Consider the following 17,557-nt stretch of genomic DNA (forward strand, 5'->3'; position numbering starts at 1 on the left):
TTTTATAAAACAAAACAATGGCAACAGCCTATAGTACCAACTAGTTTTGATTTGCATGAAAGGACAATTGCACAAGTGGTATTTATTGTAAGCTCATAACTGTTCATAACCTTTTAATGGGACCTAACTTTAAAAAAACAACAGAATTCTCTTACAAATCTTCTAACCATAGATGGGCAAATATTAGCTACCCTAAACTATGCTCTTATTTTTGAAACACCATGATGACTTGATGATCTAGAGTTTAATCAGGACTCTCACTGAAATATATCGTTTGGCTGATTGCACTGCATGACTGCAGCTTTCTTGAATTATTCTCGCAGCCTTAAAACGAAGTTCAGCTTCAAGGTGAAGATGGTCATTGAGCTCCAGAATGAATTTTTTTTATGTTTTTCTTTCCATCTGTCTTACCTCTCTTGTGTTTTGCTCACAGATGGCAAAGCAGAGGTGGAAGCCAAAAAGAAGTTAAACAAAAATTGTCATATGAAAGCAGAAGGGCAGCCCATTTCATTTGCCAGGACTAAAGCATGACCAAAGCAGAGGGATGCTATGAATAAATGACATGCATTATTTCGCATAGATGTCTTCAGGCTTTCACTGCTTTTGTTAACTTTGTCATTTTGACACTCACTATGGTCACAGTACCATGCTTGGGAAGGACAGGTGCTTCTGAAATAAATACAGACCACTGGCCTGTTCCTTCCTATCTTTGTCTGTGTGGTGAAGAATGCCCCTGGACAGCTGCAGTGTGAAGGCTGCAACATTCCTCACAAGAATCAAGGAGCTTTTACTCACTCTCACAGCTGCAAGAATAAAATGACGTCATTTTGCTGTTGCAGTCTTAGGGATTCTCATGTTTTTTTTCTTATCACATCATCGGAGTGGAATTTTTTTTCTTGAATTTGAATTCTCTTTGAGAATATTTGTGGGATTGGTCAGGATTTGGATGGTTTTTGTTAAGTAGACAATAAAACAGATCATTTTCTCCATTTGTTTTCAGGTCATAAATTCCCCCTCTAATTTCAGGTGCAGAAATTTCTACAGTGATCTTTTACATAATTGATAGTTTTCCTGAGCTGATAATTTAATTAGTATTTCAAGGAACAATAGCTGCAAGCCTCTTAGGCTGCTTTCACACAGCAACCTGAAGTGACCCAAATCAGATTTTTTTATGGCCTGTATCTGTTCTTGTCATGACAGTTTGAACAACACAGATCTGTTTTTTTTTTGTTTTTTTTTTTTTCAATGCGACCCAGGCCACTTCGCTATGATGTCCTGAATCAGATATGTATTTCATTTTTTTCTAATGCGAACTGTGTCTGAACAGCCATGAAGCATTCATCTGACATGAACGTCATCACTACCCAACAAAGGTCCCTATTCTGCATCATGCTATGCAGAAGCAGAAAGAAACACAACAACCAGTCTTTATTTTCAACCTTCTTGAAAAATTTGTATTGTTAATGCAATGACTGAGAATGGTAAAAAGATATGAAAGGTTGCAAATGCGCTCCAGCACTACAATCCATGTTTACTTCTGTAAAAACAGAGCACATTCGCTTGTGATGTCATTGCGTCTTCTACTGCTCATGCAAGATGCTTGAATTGTGAGAATGCTGTTCACACAGGAGATCATCACACACAAGTGGCATACCGTATATTTTAAAATGTTAATGATCATGGAAAACAATCGGATTTCACACAAAAAAAATGGAAATGATTGTTAAGGCCTGCAGTATGAACATGAGCTTAGGGAAGGGAAAGTTGCTGTAAAGGAGTTTCTCTAGTCATGCAATAGATTTTGTTGTTGGATTTATTCGAGGTCTGGACATTAATGAGATCATTCTAGCTTCAGTTCCATGTGAATAAGCTTTAGTTCTAAAGCATCCCTGGTTTGCTCTTACTATTTGTTTACCATTATTAGGCCTCATGCAACAACATATTTGTAGTGTTAGCATAAATTTCTCTTACTTTTTCTTCTACCTTGGGCTTCTAATGCGCCACATCCGATTTAACAAAAATTCGGAACTTCAGTATATTATCATAAATTATCCTCCTGAATCTGATGCAGCTCACCTGTGTGTAAGTGAGCGCAGGTTCCCCGAGAAAAATGTATCTGCATAATTAACGTCCCAATAATTCCATATAGGGATATGACTTCCCGTGCCTCTTCTGTGTATGAACACCTGCGTTTGGATTCACAGAACCGCCATTGAAGACGAAGAAGTAAAAGGTTTTCATCAAAGTTCTACTGACTGACAGCTAAACAGAAGAATCAAAGGACCAGTAAAAAAACAAGTAGTGGGAAATACATTACAAGAGCTGGAAATGAAGTGGTTGCACTGTTACAGAAGTAAAAAAAAAGAAAGAAAACTAATATAAAATAATTTGTTCCGAAAACAGCGAATCAAAACTAATGATGGAGGCAAGAGGTGCAACATACTGTATGATGTGAATGCTTAAGATGAGTTCACCATCAATCAACAGGACATGTCATTCTGCTAAATCTCCTTTTGATACACACACATTTATGTGTACTGCACATCTCCAGACAATGTCTGCCATCCCTTCATCTCACTCTCCATCTCTCTAATACATAATGAACATTAAAATGTTAACAGCAAAACTCTAATTTGACAAATTCAGACAGACCCAAACCAAATAAATTCCACATTTAGTGTAACAAAGGCAAATTACCACAATGTAGTGAAATGAGTGCAAATAATCTAGTACACAGTACACAGAGATGTGCAAAGGGCAATTTGGAATGTCCAATAGACCTAACCTCCACACAGACACAGGGAAAACGTGCAAACTCTTTACAGAACGGCCCTGGCCCCCAAGACTTAAACTGAAGAGGTGCTAACCACCACACCAAGGTGTCACCCACAAATCATTTAATAGAATATTATTCTAACACAATATGTTTTATTTGCCTTGTTGGATTTGCATTGTGAATTGGTTCGAACACATCATTATTGATCCAAATTAGTTAAAGCTAATTTGACCTCATTCCAAAGACTTCAAGATAAACTCTGCTTCTCAAACATAAAATCCATGCCAAACCGTGATATCATTGCATTCTTTCTATTGATAATGGTTTTCAAACATACTCATTTCTTTGTCTTTGTGTACATACTGTCGTAGCTCAGCAAAGTTTAGTTTAATTAGTTTAACCAAGACTTCTTAACTGAAATATATTTAACTTGGAGTTGAAGGATTATTGTTAATATATTCTTCTTATTATATTATTATAATTTGAATACAAGTTGTTGAGCATTTATTCCTTGGGTCCCAATTAAACAGACCATGAATTGAGCTCTATTCATACTTTGGTTTTCCTAACACACAGCAAGTTTGACAGGTGTCCACACAACAATGTATGATTGTCTGAGAGTTATTTAACTAAATAACATATTCCCCACTCCCATGTGGGCATTAAATATATAGTTATCAAACGACATGTGTAAATGCTCTAATGAAGAAATATGTGCAGTTCAAGTCTTTAAAAACTGACTGACTGAAGTAGATGGTGTAGAATTTCACACCTGCACCCCAGTCAAACGTAATGAGGTCCACTTAAGATTTAATTATCTCTGCATTTGGCAAAGATGCGTTTAATATGGGCACAGAGTGAATGAGAGCATATAAAACACCACTGCAACTTTTTATCCTGCCTCCTTTTATTACAGCATTATTTTCTATTAGTCAGTAAAATACAGTATATAACTTGTAACACTGGTACCTGAAGTTGTTTCAAACAATAAAGAAAAAAGAGAGAGAAAACACTTGAGCTATTCATGTTTAAACAATCCATTCCTCAAAACCAATTATTAATTTGTTGTTCGGCAGAATGCAACAATAACAGTTGACAGCTGTGATTAGTTTGCCTGATGTGATGAGGTTTTTCCAGCAATTACGTCCCTTAATTGTTAAAATATCACTCTCATTAAAGCACATTGTTGTGGAGTTTTCCAAACATTTGCACTATAAAACAAATCCCTACACAAATAAAGTGTCTGATAATTTCGTCTTCTTTTCATGGCACACTTATGATGATAAAAGTAAATAAAAGGAGCAATAAAATATTTAGGATTATCCTTGTTGACATTACTTAATGGTTGAGAGCTTATAAAAATAACTACTCATATTAAAACCAGTGCCTGCTTGAATATAATAATCAAAACTCATGTTATATTTTATAAAATGTTATTATTAACTGCTTGAAATGGGTAACCTATTAACAAAATAGAGCATTATTGCATGGGTGTGCCAACTCTTCTAGCTGTAAAGCATGACCTTACTTCTTTAGAGACACAATTTACAAGGGGGTTTACAATGATAACAAACTCACCATTTAAAAAAAAATCAGCAATGTACAAAAGCCAGCATTATGACAATGTCACCAAAATAAGAAAAAACCTGAGAAGGACCAGGAAGTCAATGTATAAATATTTTTTCTGAAACTTCTGGTGCCACGAAAAACCCAGATGGGCAAGAAAAAAAGCAACAGAAGGGGACAAGTGGAGTAAAAGTAGGAAGAGCAGATGGAGATGATGGGGGTAAAGCTCAAGCATAAACATTGTTGACTCTGTTCCAACAAAATTTGTTCTAAGATACAGAGGCTGCAGAACAAACATTAATGACTTTAAAGTGATGACGTTAGCTGCTTGAGTCCTCAATATTGATCATATGAACATGTATAAATGTAATGATCCATTTATTTTTTTAGTTCCTCAGTGAAAACCATCGATTCCATAAATGGCCAATTTCATTATATAAGCCTGCATTTGCGTTTTAATGCATCCTAGGCTGAGATATTGTTTAATTTGTCCATCCATCCAAAAAAACACTTATTTTCACTCAGGGTCATGAAAATAAACTGGGGTAGGCTCACAAGGCAATCATCAAAAAACTCTTTCATATACCCACCAAATCTACATGCTAAATGCTTTTTTTTCTGATAGTGGAAAAAAGAACTGGAAAAAACAACAGATGAACAGAAGGAACATGAAAACTTTAAAAAGAAATGAGCGTAGGACCCTTTTCTGTTTCAAACACCTCCTCACATCCCAGATCACAATAAGTTAAGGTAACCAGGAAAACCTGTTAACTCATGGCGTCTTATTCCACACGCTAAAACCCTTTATTGGGTATGGTTGTTGCTGCCAAGCTTCTGCTCTTCTAGCACAAGCATCTCAAACTTATTCCATTTCTTATGAAAAAATAGCTCCAGATGTAAATATTGTACTGAGATACTCCAAAGAAGTTATACTGTATTCATAGCCTGAGAGGAATAAGAAAGATTTACCAGGATGAGTTTTTTGGAGTCAGATCTGGGTTCAGACAGGCAGGCGGGCTGAGCTTGGTTAAAAGGTTTAATAAATGAGTAAAAACGTACATCCAGACATGGGTTTAACACAAGCAGGCATTGTTTGGTAGCAAAACAAACAGTAATGGACATGATAGGCTTGGCTTGATTATAGTATTGATCCTTAAAGAGTGAGTGAAATTGGCAATAATATAAAGAGCAAGTTGCAGGTGAAAATAGGGAGAGTGATTGGACATGGCACATGAAAACCTGATCAGGATGATGCAAGCTAGCAGGAAACAGTAACAGCTAAACATATAGCTAGGATAGAACTACTGGGATAAATCTAAAAGATGAAACAGAACATCACAGGAAATAAACAAAGCTGAATCATATTTAAAAAGAACCATGAGTAGACTAGACAGCCAAGATAAAAAAGAAAAAAAAGAAAAAGAGAGTGAGTTGCTAGAAAATATGAAAACAAAAAAGTGAAATTATGTGGTAAGTCCTTCTGGAACATAATAAACATTGAAAAACATGAACCTAAATGAAAACTAGAACCAGAAGAACCGATGCCTCAAGATTGTGACAGTATTACATTTTATTTATCTTATTATTCCTTAGCATAAATATATTTTCACATTACTTGCAAGCAAGTCATATGAAAATGTTTTTCTTTCACAATTCTGCCTCAGTTGCCTCTTCTTCAAGCTTTCACATGATGTGCAACAGATGCAGTATCAGTTCAGTTCAGTTTATTTATATAGGGCCAATTCAAAAAATATGTGATCTCACAAACACATGTGATCTCACTCGCACACAGAGACAATTTAACCAGATCACAGCATCAGACTGGTTTAAAGTTTTCTATCTAAGGAAAACCAGCTGATTACATCCACTCATTGACTCAAAGGCAATCCAAAGCATGCTTGAAGCTAAAGTGGAGATGAAAAACTCCCTTTTACAGGAAGAAACCAGCAGAGCCATCTGCCGAGGCCCACTAGGCTTTAAGGAGAAAGCAGCAGACATACAGAAAGAAGCGATACAAACAGCAACTGTAAACCACCTCCACCTCCTGGCTCCGTCCAGGAGACACACAGCCAGGCAGATGAGCCTGAGCCAGCCCCATGTCAGAAGACTAAAAAGAGCACACCCAGCCAGTCACAGTCAGAGAAACAAGACTACACTGAAAAACAGGCCAAGCTCCAACATCCACAAACAAAAGTGTATCCCATCCTGGATGCCTATGTAATAGCAAGTGGTTATTTGAGCTACTGGCATTTCTATCATCTTGAACTAGTCTGCCTGTTCTCCTTTGAGAAGACAAAGATTTTACTTTCACCCAACTACTTCACACAGGATAAAGTCTTTTTAAGAGCATTCTGCTGAACTGAGAGATGGTTGTGTGGGAAGAGAAACAGCTTGGCTCCAACAACTATACAAGATTCATATAAACTTTTAAAGTGCTCCCTTAATACTCTGTGAGTCAAGATGTTATCATTACCAAGTCTAGAAACCAAAAAAAAAATTATGCAAGTGTTATATCATTGGCTGATACATTTGTGTGGAAACAAATAAGCTAGTTAGTTAAACCTTGCTGTATCATTATATATGCAACAGTTTTTTTAAGGCAATGACTCACAGACGGCTAAACGATGGAACACAAGTATTCTGAAAAATAAAAGTCAAACTATTATTCTTTGTTCCTTTTTCAAAACCAAGACCAGGGATAATAGCTCCAGCTTTTATCAGGGAGCTGATAGAGGCTAATACAAGAGGAGGCCTAGCTTCAACTCTGATAATTTCGTATCCGTTTTCTCTCAGAGCTGTATTGCTTTCTTTAACCATTCAAAAGATGTGGACAAAAAGGTTATCGACATACTGCTCATTTCTTTCTCCGACACCAGGCTCCTTCTCACTCCTTTTCAGTTCACTCTTATTTCTCAGTTTTATCATTGATGCCAATCATGCTAAAGCTATTATTGTAGGGTGAGATATTGCCTTCTGCCAAAGACAGCGTCACAAGGCCCACCATCAAGTCAAATAAATGTAGATGCATTTATGAGATTCAAGCTGCTGTTTACAGCAATATTTTCTCTCAGCAGGGGTTATTGCTTCAAAGCACACTGGGTATAGATCATCTGTTAAACACATCTCATCTCTCATACAATTTCCCCTTCTTCTACCCAGAGCAAAACAGAGGGTAATTAGTTCTACCAGTTTTTTTTTTTTTTTTATTGAAGTTTTTATTTGGAAAGGCAGGTTACAATTACTTTGTACATTCAAACTTCCACCACAGTGGAAATATGGGAAAGAATAACATAAGCCGATCCGGAGTTTTTGTATAATAACCAAACATCTATAACTTAAAAAAAAAAAAAAAAAAACGAGCGGGTGGGAACATGAGGTCTAATTCAAATTTTCCTTATTTTTGGGGAAAAGCACAATTCAGGACATAAGCCTGCCAAAAGGGAACAGTACACAGCACAACAGTATTTGCATGTGATAAGACAAGTTTAGATCACAGGGATTACTGGTTTTATATAGTTTGTCCACTTAGACCAAATCCTGAAAAAAGATTCCCTACGTCCTTGGACAGAGAAAGTTAGCTTCTCCAGCATGTAAATGTCCTGCACTATGCCAAACCAGTCCTCTACTGTAGGTGCTTGAGGTTTGAACCATTTTCTGGTGATTGTCTTTTTACTTGCAGCCAGCAGCATTAACAGCAGTTTTTTATCTTCCAGAGTCCAGTTGTCAGATGGAATGTTTCCTAAGTACAGAATTTCACATTTACACGGGAGATTTTTAGTGAAGATGTTGTTTATGTGGGAACACGTTTGCTCCCAAAAATCTTTAATCACCGGACATCCCCAAAAGATGTGGTGGTGATTTGCTCCGTTTTTTCCACAGAGTCTCCAACAGGCGTCTCCGCTGCCATGATGTTTTTTCTGAGCTGGAGTTACAAAATATCGAACAGAGTTTTTCCAACAGAACAGTCTCCATGTGTTGGAGCTTGAAGTCATCCAGTGTAGTTTATTAATCTGTTCCCAGACTTCAGTTGAGATAGTTACGTTTCCTTCTTTTTCCCACCTGTTCCTTATATAATTCGTATCGCCTTGTTTAGAAGATAGAATAGCATTGTAAAGTATGGAAACAAGTTTCTTGCATGAACCTGACTTCAACAAAGACAAAAACACATCAACCAATTTTGATTTGGCTGTTTCCCAATCATTACGTATGTTTTGATTGAAATAGGCCCTCACTTGTAAATATCTGAAGAAGTCGTCCCTCTCTAACCCATTAGATCTCTGAAGCTCCTCAAAACTCTGAAATACCCCCTTTTTGGTAAATGTATAGTAGGTGGTTATTCCTTTTTGGATCCATCCTCTAAATCTCCCATCCATCTTATTCGGTTTAAAAGCAGAGTCAAAGGCACACCATCTGAGTATTTTTATCTGGTTGCCCAATTTACAGATTTGAATCACCTTTCTCCAGGAATCCAGCATTGTGTGTAACATTGAACCTTGTGGTATATTCAGCCCATCTTGTAATTCCGTATCCATTAATACTGAAATTAGGGGTATTCCCTCCACTGTTCTACCTTCCATATCTTTCCACCTTGCATCGTATGATGGAGAGCATAGACAGAACACTGGTCTTAACTGAGCTGCAAGGTAATAAACTTGCAAATTGGGAAGACCCAGTCCACCTTTCTCTTTCTTTAATTGCAGTGTCCTATACCTCACCCTTGCCTTTTTTCCCTGCCAAATATACTGAGATATCATTCTTTCCCATTCTATAAAACGTCTTTCTGATATCAGGATAGGTAAACATTGAAATAGATAAAGGAAGCGTGGGAGAATGTTCATTCTGACCGATTCCACTCTGGAGTATAAATTTGAAAAAGGGATCAGGTTCCATCTCTGTATGTCTGATTTCAGGTTTGAGATTAGGGGCCCATAGTTGACATCAAAAATCTTAGAAAAGTCCTTGGGCAATGTGACCCCTAAATATTTTATGGAATCTGCCTCCCAGTTCCAACTGTACAGTTTTCTAATATTGTTCTGTGGGTTATAATTTATTGTTAGAGCCTGAGTCTTGGTAACATTTATCTTGTAACCCGAGAGCAAGCCATATTCCTCGACTGCTCCCATAAGTACAGGTAGAGTTTGAGATGGATTTGTAATGGTTAGCAACAAATCGTCTGCAAACAATGAAAGCTTCTGTTCCCCAGATGCCATGCGAACCCCAGCTATGTCTGTTCTCTGTCTTATCCATTGACTTAACGGCTCTATGAAGAGGGCGAAGAGAAGCGGCGAAACGCAGCATCCCTGCCTCGTACCCCTTTCTAAAACAAAGGGGTCAGATAGGTCTCCATTAATTTTTATCCTAGCCGATGGTTTATTGTATAGGGCTGAAATGACATCAATTATGTTCTGGTGAAACCCAAATCTGGACATAACTTTGTAGAGAAAGGACCATCTTACCGAGTCAAAAGCCTTCTCTGCGTCCAGACTCAGTACAAGGGTCTCTATTTTTTGTTGAACTACATGGTTTAAGATGTGCAAAGTTTTTCTGATGTTGTCCTGTGTCTGTCTCTGTTTGATAAAGCCTGTTTGGTCCTTATGAATTATCACTGGTAAGATGTTTTCTAATCTCTGTGCAATTATGGCAGTAAATAATTTGTAATCAATATTAAGCAGGCTTATCGGGCGGTAGTTTCTGCAGTCCAACTTATCCTTTCCCTCCTTGGGGATTAATGAAATAATTGCATCTCTCCATGAAGGAGGAATTATTTTCTTCTCCAGAACATTGTTGAAGACTCTTAATAAAACAGGGACTAATAGATCTTGCATTTCTCTGTACCACTCAGAGGTAAACCCATCCGTTCCTGGAGATTTCCCTCCTTTTAACTTTTTAATCACCGATCTTAGTTCTGCCTCAGTTATCTCTGATATTAATTGTTCGTTTTGCTCGGCTGTAATGTTGTGCAGAGTGAGTTGAGAAAGGAATGTATCTATTTGCTGTTCATTATTCAATTTGGGTTGGGAATATAGGATTTGGTAATACTCTCCAAAGCATTTATGAATCTTTGCCAGGCTTGTTTCAACCCTATTTGTACTGATATTCTGTATTTTGTGAATAGTTCTATCAGCTTGTTGTTTTCGTAGTTTAAATGCTAGGAGCTTCAGGGATTTTCCCCCAGCCTCATAGTTTTTCTGTTTAGTAAAGAGAAGTTTCTTTTGTATTTCTTGCAGGTTTAAATCATTCAGCTCTTTTTTCACTATCTCAATTTTATTTTTTGTTGCCCTCTTGAAGGTTTTGGAATGTTCTTTCTGTAGTTTTTTTAGTTCCACTTCCAATTGGGTTTGTTTTAATTGTCTAATTTTCTTTTCGTAGGAGGAGATGGCTATGATTCTTCCCCTGATTACCGCCTTTAATGCATCCCAAAGTATTGCTGGACCCACCTCTATATTGTCATTCTCTTCCAGATATCGTTTGATTTCAGTTTTCATATTCTCCTTAAAGGATGTACTATTTAATAAGTTCGTATTCAGTCTCCAGAGCGTGGATCTGTTTTTTTCAGCCAGCAGGAGAGAAATATAGATTGGGCTATGATCTGAAATTGGACTAGATCCGATTGCCCAACTTTCTAATCTATGAACATCCTTTTTAAACATGAAGAAATAATCTATTCGTGAGTATACATTATAAGAAGAGGAATAATGAGTGTAGTCACGACTTGTTGGGTTCTTATCCCTCCATATATCCACTATTCCCAGTTCGTCCATCATACTTTTCATTCTTTTACTGGTATTTCTTAAACTTGTTTTCCCATTTGATGAGTCCAGATTTGGATTTAGCCTAATATTAAAGTCCCCTGCGCAAATCATTATACCTTGACTTTCTGTTGCTGCTAATTCAAGTATTTTTTTATGAGTTCTACCAGTTTTGTATTAATTTACTGCCAGGCATTCACTCCCACCCTCAAAATCACAGAATGTGCTTAAAGAATTATGCGTTCTGAGTCTTGGCCAATTGTGTGCATTTGTGAAAGTCACTTTGCTCTGTCTGATGAAGACATGACTTGCCAGGATAATGTAATCAGAATTGAATTGTAGCAAGTTAGAGAAAAATGAGAGAGAATAGAACACAAAGTAGAAGAGAGAGATAGACATATAAGAAACAAAATCAGCTAAGCCTTGGGGTTGAGTTGTAGTAATATCTGATGAGTAAGATATTTGCTGTTAATGACTTTTATGGCATTACACTCTATCGTGTCTTATATACTTCCAGGCAATGACTTGATTAGGATAAAAGAAAGTAGTGAGATACTTTATTTCTCCCTAAATCTTTACTTTTTTCCTGCTTAAAATCAATTTTTTTCTTTGCCATAATTTAGTGTGCTGCATTTAAATAAATGTACCCTTTTTCCATTTGTATTTCGGGATTTGATTTTCTTATTTGCCCTATCTTAAAGCTTTAAAGTTTTAGAAGCTGAAAGCAGAGTCCTGCATAATCACAGATTTAAATGAGGTTTTAATGAGACCTAGAAAAGGCTAAAGTTTTTTTTCCATTATTTAAAAATGATAAAATGAAACAAAATAATATGCTATTATGACTTTTATAAGACCCAAAATGTACTGATAGAAAATAAATATTATAATAGGGTGAAATAATATTTATCTACATGTTCATAAACCTTGTACCATATGTAGCTTTACAGAGAATACATGTTCACATTCAGTGATGCATTTTTAAACTTTTGGTCAAAGGTTCAAAACATTAATCCATCAAATTATAAGTGCAAAATTTAATTTTGGGAAAAAAAATATTAACAATTATGGTAAAATTAAAATTTCTGAAAGTTTTACTTTGCAGTAAATTATATTAAATAAATATAAACTATACTATGGATGCAGGAATATTCTGATTTGACTAAGGTTTACGAAAAAATTCTGTCAAATCTAATTATTCTACATAGAAAAAAAAACCATAAGATATAGTTGTGCAGCACAGTCATGACGTGTTTTCACATGCCAATACATGCTGTCTATGACCTTTGACCTTACTTGATGCCCCCAGGCCCAGTGCTGCCCCATTTATCTACTTGATGTGGCTAGGAGTCTGTCTGCCCAGCAGGTACTGCACTCCCAGGCCTTGCTTGCAGCCACTGACCTGTACCGATGAGAAACCAGCCCTTCTGTTGGTTTTCTCACGGCAGGCTTATTGGCAAATGATGCAGTACAAACCACACCCCCACCCCCGACACACACAAACAAACACAAACCAGTTGAGCTATATACAAACAGTAAACATATATGCATCTCACTACAAATATTAGTGCATATATTATATATTACACACACAAAATAGCCACCTAGCCATGTCTCAGCTGGCACAGAGTGACTACACCAACACCATGACTCCTGCCATATGGCCAGTAACATTCTGCTGTTCATTAGAGTTCAAAGCAACAGCGCTCCAGGGCTAAGCTGTAACTCACTGACAAATCATGGGCTAACAGGCTTCCACTGCAATGGCCAAACATATCTGTATTCCTGTTGGTGGAATGCAGATTTTTTGCTAGATTATACTATTTAGTTTTCCAAAAGAAAAAAAAAAAAAAAACAATATAAAATTAACCTAATAGAATGGGTGGCATTGTAGACAAATAGAAGTAAAAACATCTGTAGAAAAAAGCCCAGTTGCAGAGTCCTTGGAGCAGGGACCTGCACACTGCATCCCATTAGTTGAAATCTCATTTCACCCATCCTCCAACTTCCTTAGAAGCAATCTAAAACAATTCAGTTAAAGTAGAGAACTACATGATCAAGTTACACATGTAAACTTAGCTACTCTCACTTTTTTATATTGTTAAAAAATACAATTATAAATGTACTGACATGTGCATTGTGAGTTGTAAGTTTACATGCATTTATTTTATTAACTGCATTCAGCGACACTAAAAATTGTTTACCGTACTCTGACTCATTTACCCATATAATGACATAAAAAACAATACCAACTTAACAATAACTTCTCACTTCTAAGAAGGCACTTTGGTAAATCATTTAGTTCTGTGTGATGTGCACAAAAGTGTAGCAGCATAGTCAGTGCAGTAAAAATATAGCAAAACATCACAAACCTTCCTGAGAGTGGCAGGCCAACCAAAATTGTTGCACTGTCATTTTCCTCAGTTCAAGAGATTTAATTCAGCGAAAAAGAGACCTGGCAAATACACTATTCATGGATGAATTTCAAGGAAAGCACTGTTTACCACATTGAACAATGGTCAATTTCCCATTTGCAGAAAGCACTTCATTAATCCAAAAGTGCTGAAGAAATATTTTGTGAGCAAGGTTCATGTGGAAACTTTTGAAAAGAAGTTCTTCCAGTTGTAACTGGTAGGAAACATTTCAGGAGAAATTCCAACTAACAGAGAAACATGGTGATATGGGGATGGTCTGGCGAATCTGGCTACATTAGAACCTGGACAGCTTACTTTAACAGAACCATACATTCTGCTCTCCTGCAAAAAACTTTAAAGGACAATATCCAGTCAACAGGCCTTAACGCAATGCATGCTTAGGTTATGAAGAAGGACGATACAGTAATCAATCCTGAAAAACACGCTTAACCAGATCATATTTCAGGGCTTTTTCAAACAATAGCTTTGAAATAATTAAGGCTGATTTTAAATGTCTTTGTTTATTTATTTATTTTTTTCATTTCAATTTGAAAACTGCATTTACAAATTCGTTTCTGACAAAAATTATACAGTAGTCAAGCAAAAGCTGTTTGGCATGGTCTAGCTTCTATAAACATAGCAAAATAGAAAAAGGTAGAAGAAGAAGAAGATATCAAAGCCTTATCTATCTAATCTGCCTTTCCAAGCTTTGCAAGTTTTCTTAGATATCATGGAAATCTCTGCAGAACAGCCTTTCAACCTATGTAATTTCAACTTTACTGAAAGGGCGATAAAACTGCTGCAACATTATTACTCACTCTGCGGTAAAGCTGTTTTAAATAACTAAATATTCAATTTGTTAAAGTATAATACCACAAATAAATTAGAGGAATAGGAATTAGGCTAAATATCTGTTTACCTGCATAATTATTTTGAAATAATTGTTGAATCTGTAATAGTTATTTAAATATATATTCAATGTTCTACACTTTGCTTTGTAAACTTCAAGAGATAATGATGAGCTTTAAAGAAACTGTTTCAATATTCATTCAAGTAAAAAAAATATTGTTTAAATATCTTCCTGTATTAGGCTAAAAGGTCAATGGAGTGTGCAGAGTTCAGGCTATTGCAGCACAGGAACATTTAAAAAATAAAATAACATAACCGCCTGAATCCATCTAGTTATAGGAGGTAATTGTGTTTTGGATTTAGGCTGATTGTTGCTGCTGCTTGAGTCAATAAGCAAGCTCGGTGGGGGGAGTGCTGGCTAGGCCAACTGTGGTGATTAACTACATGTTCTTGCATTTTATTTGTGATCAAGCGTCAAGATTAAAAACGGTGGTGGTCAGTGACAAAAATACATTAAAGAGATTCACTGCATGCCGAGGGGATTTTTAAAGTTCACTGCTGGCTTGCCAGTAGGTCTGTCTGTAAGCCGATCCTTGTGGAAGAGGGATTCACTGTCAGTGCTTGTAGCTTCATAAACAAACATGTTAAATATCCATTGGTTTTCCATTTGCTTAAAAACAACCGTTAGTGGCTCGACTCCTTAAAGCACCCTGGCTTGATGGATGCCTTGAATGCAAGTCTATGTTCCTGATGAAATGAGATAGTTGTGTCACACTGAGAAATCACACTGAGCTGTTGACATTTTGAGAAGTCCCTGCTGTGTCAACCCAGGTGAAAAATGATTTTCAACTCAATCTATTATGAATAAGGTTTCATGGTGATGCTGGGCCCTAACAATACAATGTAACCTTAAGAAAAAAGACTGATATCTTCATATCAAAACTTCCACATAGGATGAGTTAGTGTTTGACAAAGTAAATGGTCAAATAAATAATTAAATCTAAAGTGTCCATAGAGTCTCCAAGATATTCTAAGTCAAAATGAAGCCAGGAAATGTATTTTTTGTGCAAAACCTGACCTCAACGTTAAAAGTAGAGTAATATGAAATCATTATACATAGCCTGATGTATTAGGTATGGTGTTATAAGATATGCTTTAAAATTCCAACTATTCATCTAGCACATCATTTTTTGGATATAATAAATATTGTAAATATTGTTCAGTTTTTCCTGTCAATTCAATTCAGTTTATTTATATAGCGCCAATTCACAAAACATGTAATCTTAAGGCCCTTTACAGAGACAATTCAGCCAGATCATACACTCAAACTGGTTCAAAGTTTTCTGTCTAACGAAAACCGGCTGATTGCATCAACTCATTGACTTGAAATCAATCCCTCACACCAAGCATGCTCATAGCAACGGTTGGGAGGAAAACTCCTTTTCTTTTTCAGAAAGAAACCTCCAGCAGAACCAGGCTCACTGTGAGTGGCCATCTGCCAAAGCCAACAGAAAGAAACAAACATACAAAAGGTAACTGTTAAAAGGGAGGTTTTTCTCTCCATTTTCATTGCATGCATGCTCGGTGTGAGGGATTGCTGATCAGTCAACAACACATTCAACCAAAAATCATCACCGCAAGCTCATGACTTGACATGACACATGACTTGCACATTGATGACTCAATACAATCAACTGGTTTCCCTGATAGAAACTTTTAACCAATTTGAATTTACTCTCTCTGACTTTAGGTTACAAATGTTGGGAATTGGCACTGTATAAATAATCTGAATTGAATTTTTGAGAGGCATTATTGCTGCTGAACACACTGGGCACCTAGACATTTATCCCTGCTATTTAGATTTATTTTAGTTATACATCTACTGCATGTGGTATGCGTAAATTGCAAAGACAATGGTGAAAAAGACCACCATAAAAAAATCCACATAAAATCAGGAAATCTCTGTCACTACTTAAAAAAATCCACACTTACTGTAGGAAAAAAGGAGTGTTGAAATAAAAAAAATAGGTTTTCTATTAGGAGTCCAATTTCCACTTCAATTATTTTTCAAGGTCATATGTAAAAATCTTTTATATTACTTGAGAAAGACTTTATCATCATTATCATCCTTGTTATAATCATCCATCCATCTTATTTACCACTTGTCTGTCAGGGTCACAGGGGGCCGTGCCTATCGCAGACAGTCTTTTGGGTGTCTGGCAAGTTACATTCTCAACAGGTTTCCAGTCCTTCATAGGTCAATAATGTAAAAGACAAGACAATCTAATACATGCACACATGCTCAAATCTAAGGGCAATTAGAGACACAAATCAACCTAGCAGTAATGGTTTTTAACTATACTGTAGGTGGAAGCCGGAGAGATCTGATGTATACATGGGAAGAGCATAAATATTTCATGCAAAAATACCCTAGGCTCCCATGGTTTTTAGCCTTCCCATTAAATTTTGAAAGCTGCAGATCCTGGATTTTATCTGCAACATTAATTACAAGTACCGCTGCATATAAGAGATCTTATAACAGTATATATCCCAAATAGGTCCCAGGGATCTTGTGTCCAAGGCCTGACAGTGAGAGATCTTACTGAACAATGACTTTGTTATGGATCAAATGACAACTTCTATTTAGAGATCAGGTTAAGTAATCCCTCTTGACCAAATTATTGATATTTACTGATGGTTAGGCTAACCTGGTCCAAAATGCCCTTCCACAATGTTAAGCCGTGAATAATTCTTAGTTATAATAATAAATATCATCATAAATATCATCATTATTTGGTTTTACACTTGATGTGAATTACGTATTAACTATAACTTCCAGTTCTACTTAATGATATGATCACAATCTGCTGGTAAAATTAAAACAACTTCCAAACAAATTTGACTCCGGTCTTCTACATGTGCTGCTTTTAAAGATAGCAGCAAAAAAACTCTTTATCTTGATTGCTCTAATTTATCTCTCACACATCCTGGTCTTCCTCTGCACTAGAAATAAAACTCAGCACAGATTGTATTCTTACAAAAGTTGCGGTCAAGTTGTGTTATACACAGTTAACAGAGTTACCAAAAGGAGAAAAGTAATTCGATTTCTCCACTACTGAAAAAAAGAAACTGAACTAACAGCATTATTACGAACAATGTCACTGTTGATGTGTAAAAACTGCAATTACAAAGTTGTGTATTTGGTC

Source organism: Cyprinodon tularosa, unplaced genomic scaffold (assembly GCF_016077235.1).
Source record: "Cyprinodon tularosa strain WSP-4 unplaced genomic scaffold, ASM1607723v1 ctg765, whole genome shotgun sequence".
Lineage (NCBI taxonomy): Eukaryota > Metazoa > Chordata > Actinopteri > Cyprinodontiformes > Cyprinodontidae > Cyprinodon > Cyprinodon tularosa.